Raw genomic sequence first — 7,970 nt, forward strand, 5'->3', positions numbered from 1 at the left:
ACCTGATTCTCTGTCCCTTTTCTGTCTCTTATTTCTATATCAAACTCTTGCAGAAGCAACACCCATCTGATAAGCCTGGGTTTTGAATCCTGCTTTGTGAGTAAGTATTTAAGAGCAGCATGGTCAGTGTACACAATCACTTTGGATCCTACTAGGTAGGATCTAAACTTGTCAATGGCATAGACCACTGCAAGTAATTCTTTTTCTGTGGTTGTGTAATTCTTCTGTGCATCATTTAGAACACGGCTGGCATAATAAATGACATGCAGAAGTTTGTTATGCCTCTGTCCCAACACTGCACCAATGGCATGATCACTGGCATCACACATTAATTCAAATGGTAATGCCCAATCTGGTGCAGAGATGACTGGTGCTGTGACCAGTTTAGCTTTCAGGGTCTCAAATGCCTGCAGACACTCATTATCAAAGATAAATGGAGTGTCAGCAGCTAGCAGATTACTCAGAGGTTTGGCAATTTTCGAAAAATCCTTGATAAACCTTCTGTAAAATCCTGCATGTCCCAGAAAGCTTCTGATTGCCTTAACATTGGCAGGTGGTGGTAATTTTTCAATTACCTCTACCTTTGCCTTATCCACCTCTATTCCCCTGCTTGAAATTTTGTGCCCAAGGACAATTCCTTCAGTCACCATAAAGTGACATTTCTCCCAGTTTAAAACCAGGTTAGTCTCTTGGCATCTTTTCAGGACAAGTGATAGGTGGTTAAGACAGGAGCTAAATGAGTCTCCATATACTGAAAAGTCATCCATGAAGACTTCCAGAAATTTCTCTACCATATCTGAAAAGATAGAGAGCATGCACCTCTGAAAGGTTGCAGGTGCATTGCACAGACCAAAAGGCATTCTCCTATAGGTAAACACGCCTGAAGGGCAGGTGAATGCTGTTTTCTCTTGGTCCTGAGGGTCTACTGCAATTTGGTTGTAGCCTGAATAGCCATCCAAAAAGCAGTAATAATCATGGCCAGCTAGTCTTTCTAGCATTTGGTCTATGAATGGTAAAGGAAAATGATCCTTTCTGGTGGCTGTATTGAGTCTTCTGTAGTCAATACACATGCGCCACCCTGTGACTGTCCTTGTGGGAACCAGTTCATTTTTTTCATTATGAACCACTGTCATGCCTCCCTTTTTGGGAACAACTTGGACAGGGCTCACCCAGGGGCTATCAGAAATAGGATAAATGATCCCAGCCTCTAGTAATTTAGTGACCTCTTTCTGCACCACCTCCTTCATAGCTGGATTTAGCCTCCTCTGTGGTTGAACCACTGGTTTGGCATTATCCTCCAACAGGATCTTGTGCATGCATCTAGCTGGGCTAATGCCCTTAAGATCACTTATGGACCACCCAAGAGCTGTCTTGTGTGTCCTTAGCACTTGAATCAGTGCTTCCTCTTCCTGTGAATTTAAAGCAGAGCTTATAATCACTGGAAAAGTGTCACCTTCTCCCAGAAATGCATATTTCAAGGATGATGGTAATGGTTTGAGTTCAGGCTTGGGATGCTTATCCTCCTCCTGAGGAATTTTCGAAAATTCCTTTACTTCCTCTAGTTCTTCTTGATCAGGTTGAGCATCTTTGAAGATGTCCTCAAGCTCTGATTCTAGGCTTTCAGCCATATTGATCTCTTCTACCAGAGAATCAATAATGTCAACGTCCATGCAGTCTTCTGGTGTGTCTGGATGCTGCATAGCTTTCACAGCATTCAACTTGAACTTATCCTCATTGACTCTCAGGGTTACTTCCCCTTTATGTACATCAATGAGAGTTCGTCCAGTTGCTAGGAAAGGTCTTCCTAGAATGAGAGTTGCACTTTTGTGCTCCTCCATTTCCAGCACCACAAAGTCAGTTGGAAAGGCAAATGGCCCAACTTTGACAATCATGTCCTCTATTATGCCTGATGGGTGTTTAATGGAACCATCAGCAAGTTGGAGGCATATCCTGGTTGGTTTGACTTCTCCAGTCAACCCAAGCTTTCTGATAGTGGATGCAGGTATTAGATTGATGCTTGCTCCAAGATCACATAGGGCTATCTTGGTGCAGGCGCCTTCTAATGTGCAGGGTATCATAAAGCTTCCGGGATCTTGAAGCTTTTCTGGTAAGCTTTTCAAAATGACTGCACTGCATTCTTCAGTGAGAAACACTTTTTCAGTTTCTCTCCAATTCTTCTTATGGCTTAAGATCTCTTTCATGAACTTAGCATAAGAGGGTATTTGCTCAAGTGCCTCTGCAAACGGAATCTTTATTTCAAGAGTCCTTAGATAGTCTGCAAAGCGGGCAAATTGCTTATCCTGTTCCGCTTTGCGGAGTTTTTGAGGATAAGGCATCTTGGCTTTATATTCTTCAACCTTAGATGCTGCAGGTTTATTCCTTATAGAAATGGTTGAAGAGGCCTTGTTAGGGGGATAACCATCAGAACTCTCAGGTGCCTGATTCTCCTTGGGCGTTTGAATGCCAGGAGTGGATGAAGTTTGGGCGTTAAACGCCAACTTCTCCCCCTTTTCTGGCGTTTGAACGCCAGAACTGGGCAGGGAATGGGCGTTTAACGCCAGCTTTCCTCCCTGTTCTGGCGTTTGAACGCCAGTATTGGGCAAGGAATGGGCGTTTAACGCCAACTTTCCTTCCCTTTCTGGCGTTTGAACGCCAATATTCCTCTCTGGGCTCTTACTGTCCTCAGAGGGATTTTGAACAGTGGCTTGGTCATCCTCTGTCAACTGTTCCTTAACTGACTTCTTGCTCTTTTGAGCAGTGGCATTCAGTGTTTTCCCACTCCTCAGTTGAACTGCTTGACATTCTTCTGTTATTTGTTTAGATATTTGCTGTTTGCTTGATTCAACTGCAGTTCTATGCTCTTGTTAGCAACCTTAGTATCATGGAGCATTTCTTTAAATTCTGCTAACTGTTCTGTCATCAGGAGCAATTGTTGATTAAGCTCATTCATCTGTTCCTGAGGATTAGGATCAGTGACTAATGCCATGACCTCCTCCTTTGGAACGAACTCATTGCTAGAATATAAGTATTGGTTTCTAGCAACAGTGTCTATGAGCTCTTGAGCTTCTTCAATTGTCTTCCTCATGTGTATAGATCCACCAGCTGAGTGGTCTAAAGACATCTGAGCTTTTTCTGTAAGCCCATAGTAGAAAATGTCTAACTGGACCCACTCTGAAAACATTTCAGAGGGACATTTTCTTAGCATACCTCTATACCTCTCCCAGGCATTATAAAGGGATTCATTATCCTCTTGTTTAAAGCCTTGGATGTCCAGCCTTAGCTGTGTCATCCTTTTTGGAGGGTAAAAATGATTCAGGAACTTGTCTGTTAACTGTTTCCATGTCTTTATGCTTGCTGTGGGTAGGTTATTCAACCACCTTTTTGCTTGATCTTTTACAGCAAATGGAAACAGTGACAGTCTGTAGACATCCTGATCTACCTCTTTATCATGTATTGTGTCAGCAATTTGTAAGAACTGTGCCAGAAACTCAGTAGGTTCTTCCTCTGGAAGACCGGAATACTGGCAATTTTGCTGCACTATGATAATGAGTTGAGGGTTTAGCTCAAAGCTGCTTGCTTTGATGGGAGGTACACAGATGCTACTCCCATATGCAGCTGTACTGGGGTTGGCATAGGACCCCAGAGTCCTCTTGGACTGATTAATTCCACTTAAGTCCATAATGGACAAAAGGGAAATGAGAGTAATTGCAAAGAGATAAATTTTGTTTATTTTTAAATTTTTTTTTTGAAATAACCGAAAAAAAAGAAAATTAAAATAAAATAAAATAAGATAAAAGAAAAATAAAATAAAATTCGAAAATTAAAAATAAAATAAGATCAAAGCAAATTGAGAACTGAATCAATTAGTAAAGAAAAAGATTTTGAAAACAGCAATTAAGAAGATATGATTGAAAAAATTTTATGAAAAAGATTTGATTCTTAAAAAGAGGAAAGAGAAAAACACAAAAAGACACCAAACTTAAAATTTTTGAAAATCAAACACTAATTTTTTTCGAAAATTTTAAAGGAAAAACACAAAGAGGACACCAAACTTAGAACTTTTATGAATCAAAAAGGGACTAAGAACAAGAAAAAAAATTCGAAAATTTTAAAAGAAAAACAAAAGCATGCAATTGACACCAAACTTAGAATATAAAACTAGACTCAACTAAAAGACTCTAAACCAAAAAAGAAAACAGTCCTAATCTAAGCAACAAGATAAGCCGTCAGTTGTCCAAACTCGAACAATCCCCGGCAACGGCGCCAAAAACTTGGTGCACGAAATTGCAATAACACTTTTGCAACTCCGCACAACTAACCAGCAAGTGCACTGGGTTGTCCAAGTAATACCTTGCGTGAGCAAGGGTCGATCCCACGGAGATTGTCGGCTTGAAGCAAGCTATGGTTATCTTGTAAATCTTAGTCAGGAGATCAGAAATTATCAGGATTGATTGTGAAAAGCAAAAGAACATGAAATGGTTACTTGTTTTGCAGTAATGGAGAATAGGTTGGGGTTTTTGGAGATGCTCCATCTTCTGAATCTCTGCTTTTCTACTGTCTTCTTCATCAAACACGCAAGTCTCCTTCCATGGCAAGCTCGTATAGGGTTTCACTGTTGTCAGCAGCTACCTCCCATCCGCGCAGTGAAAGCTAATGCACACACTCTGTCACAGTGCTGCCAATCACCGGTTTGGTTCCCTCCCCTACCGGAGTAGAATCACTCTTTTGCGTCTGTCACTAACACCCAGTAGGTTACAGGTTTGAAGTATGTCACAGTCATTCAATCATTGAATCCTACTCAGAATACCACAGACAAGGTTTAGACCTTCCGGATTCTCTTGAATGCTGCCATCAGGTCCTGCCTATACCACGAAGATTCCGATTAAAGAACCCAAGAGATAACTACTCAATCTAAGATAGAACAGAGGTGGTTGTCAGGCACGTGTTCATAGTTGAGAATGATGATGATTGTCACGGATCATCACATTCATCCGGATTAAGAACAAGTGTTATCTTAGAATGGAAGCAAGCATGATTGAATAAGAAACAGTAGTAATTGCATTAATCCATCAAGACACAGCAGAGCTCCTCACCCCCAACCATGGGGTTTAGAGGCTCATGCTGTGGAAGAAAACGTGTAAAATGTCATAAGGTTGCATAAGGTACGGATACAATGTCAAAAGATCCTATAAGTAGTAAACTAGTATCCTAAGGTTTACAAAAATGAGTAAATGACAGAAAAATCCACTTCCGGGCCCACTTGGTGTGTGCTTGGGCTGAGCATTGAAGCTTTTATGTGTAGAGACGTTTTCTGGAGTTAAACGCCAGTTCTCATGCCAGTTTGGGCGTTTAACTCCAAGTTTTATGCCAGTTCCGGCGTTTAACGCTGGAATTTCTGAGGCCGGATTGCTACGCAGGTTTGGGCCATCAAATCTTGGGCAAAGTATGGACTATTATATATTGCTGGAAAGCCCTGGATGTCTACTTTCCAATTCCGTTGAGAGCGCGCCAATTGGGCTTCTGTAGCTCCAGAAAATCTACTTCGAGTGCAGGGAGGTCAGAATCCAACAGCATCTGTAGTCCTTTTTGGTCTCTGGATCAGATTTTTGCTCAGAACCCTCAATTTCAGTCAGAAAATACCTGAAATCACAGAAAAACACACAAACCCATAGTAAAGTCCAGAAAAGTGAATTTTAATTAAAAACTAATAAAAATATACTAAAAACTAACTAAAAGATATTGAAAACTTACTAAAAACAATGCCAAAAAGCATACAAATTATCCGCTCATCAGGAGTCCGCCAACAAGGTTATCCTTTCAGGGCTAAAAAAGAGGTTGGACAACAAAAAGGGTGCTTGGGCCGACGAGCTGGCATCGGTCCTCTGGTCTTATCGAACAACCGAGCAATCCTCCACCAAGGAAACCCCTTTCCGACTAACGTACGGGGTGGATGCAGTAATACCCGTGGAGATCGGTGAACCAAGCCCGCGATTGCTCTTGAAAGGAGTAGAGGAGACGGTAGAAAAGGACCTGATAGAGGAAGCCCGAGAAATGGCCCACTTGACAGAAACGGCGCTAAAACAAAGAGTGGCGCTCCGCTACAACACTAAAGTGCTCAAGAGGGAATTCGGGGCAAACGACCTCGTCCTGAGGCGAAATGATATCGGCCTGCCGACCCCAGGAGAAGGCAAGCTAGCGGCCAACTGGGAAGGCCCATATAGAATCAAGAAAGTGATGGGAAAAGGGGCCTTTAAGTTAGAAAGGCTCGATGGCAAGGAGGTCCCGAGAACATGGAACGCGGACAACCTTAGAAGATTCTACTCCTAAAGGACGCAGCAACCTGCCGGCTAATCTAGCTAAGTAGTTAATTCGCCATTTGAATTTCATAGTAACTTTCAAGTCTTTTATGTGGATACCGAATAAGATACACTTGTGCAAATTCTCCATTCTATTTTACCTCCGTTTTTCAGATAAATCATCTTGTCGTGACTAGCAACGACACCTAACCCGGGACTGATCACCCCGGAAGGTCATCAACTACCGTTGCAACGGGCAACTACGCGAGAGCCCACGGGCCGCCGATATAAAATTAAAGAGTCATTGTTCACAAGCCAAAATTAAAACGGCTAAGATTAAACTGTTCGTATAAGCCAGAACGGCTAAAAAACAACTGTCTACAAGCCAAAACAAAACGGCTAAACAAAAACAAAGAGTTCATTTCTTCGGAACATCAACAACCTGGCCATCCTTGATAATCTTAAAAACGCCAATTGCCGACGTGTCGAACTCAGGGGCAACAATTTTAATTTGAGCCTTCAGGGCTTCCTCGGTGCCCAAAATCGCGCCTTTACCCTGTTTGACGACGTCTTTGTACTTGGCCTTCCATGTTGCCAGTTCGGCCTCCACGGCCTGCTTCTCCTTCTCGACCTCGGCCGTACGCTTCTGCGCCTCGCCGACCTGTTTCTCCAGAGCCATCTCACGCTCGACCAGACGTTCTATCGTCGCGTCCGACTCTTTCTGTTTCTTCTCGGCAGCTGTTAACTTTTGTTCGGCGGAGGTAGCTTTCTGCTCGGCGGTGGTGGCTTTCTTCTCGGCAGCATCCAACTTCTCCGAAGTTTGAGTCAACTGCTCCCGAAGAGTTTCCACTTCACTTTTCAATTCATTGTTGGCCTTCCCAGCGGAGTCCAACTTCCGACGGAGAGACTCCATCCCGGATAGCTCAAACTCGGCCTTCCGGGCTATCACGGCGCCCCGCAGAAGAGTTCGGTACATCCACCTCGCCTGCCCGGCAAGGGAAGACTCATGGAAGTACTCCTCAGTGCCAGGAATGAGTTGGGTATCTATGAAGTTGCTGGCATCGAAATTCCTTTCCATGACGGTAAGGACACCCTCAGGACTAGATGACGCCGTGGATGTCTTCTTTCTCTTTCTCTTCAGGCTAGAGACCTCCACCACCTCCTCCTCATCATCCGGCTTGGGCACCGAACCCCCAGTCCCGACAACCTCACGGATAGGAGAAACACGGACCGCCTTGCCACCTTCAACCGAGGCGCCCTGAGCCGAGGTCCCGATCCCGTCGGTTGCGGCCTTCTGTTCGGGAACATCCTGGCCCTCCGGGGGAGCATCAGGCCCCTCGGAAGCAGGCTGCTCGTCACCTTCCTCGTCGTCGCCGCCGGCAAGAAAGGTTTGAAACAGATCGGCAAGGCCCGTCACTGACGCAGACATATCCACTGCAAGAAAACAAAGAAGGTCGGTTGATCGTCACATAATATCAACAAAAGGGAAAAAAGATAAAGGGAAAAGTAAAAAGCTTCTCACAAATATAGTTACGGCCGGACTCCCGGTCACCCATGAGGAGATGGGGATTTACCGGGTTCTTCCCAAAAACTGCGTTTAGCACCTCGGCAATCTGTTGATCCACTGCCGACATGTTTTTATAAACCACCTTAATAAAACTATTGGACCCTGCC

The sequence above is a fragment of the Arachis stenosperma genome, chromosome 10 (assembly GCF_014773155.1).
Source record: "Arachis stenosperma cultivar V10309 chromosome 10, arast.V10309.gnm1.PFL2, whole genome shotgun sequence".
NCBI classification, from domain to species: Eukaryota; Viridiplantae; Streptophyta; class Magnoliopsida; order Fabales; family Fabaceae; genus Arachis; species Arachis stenosperma.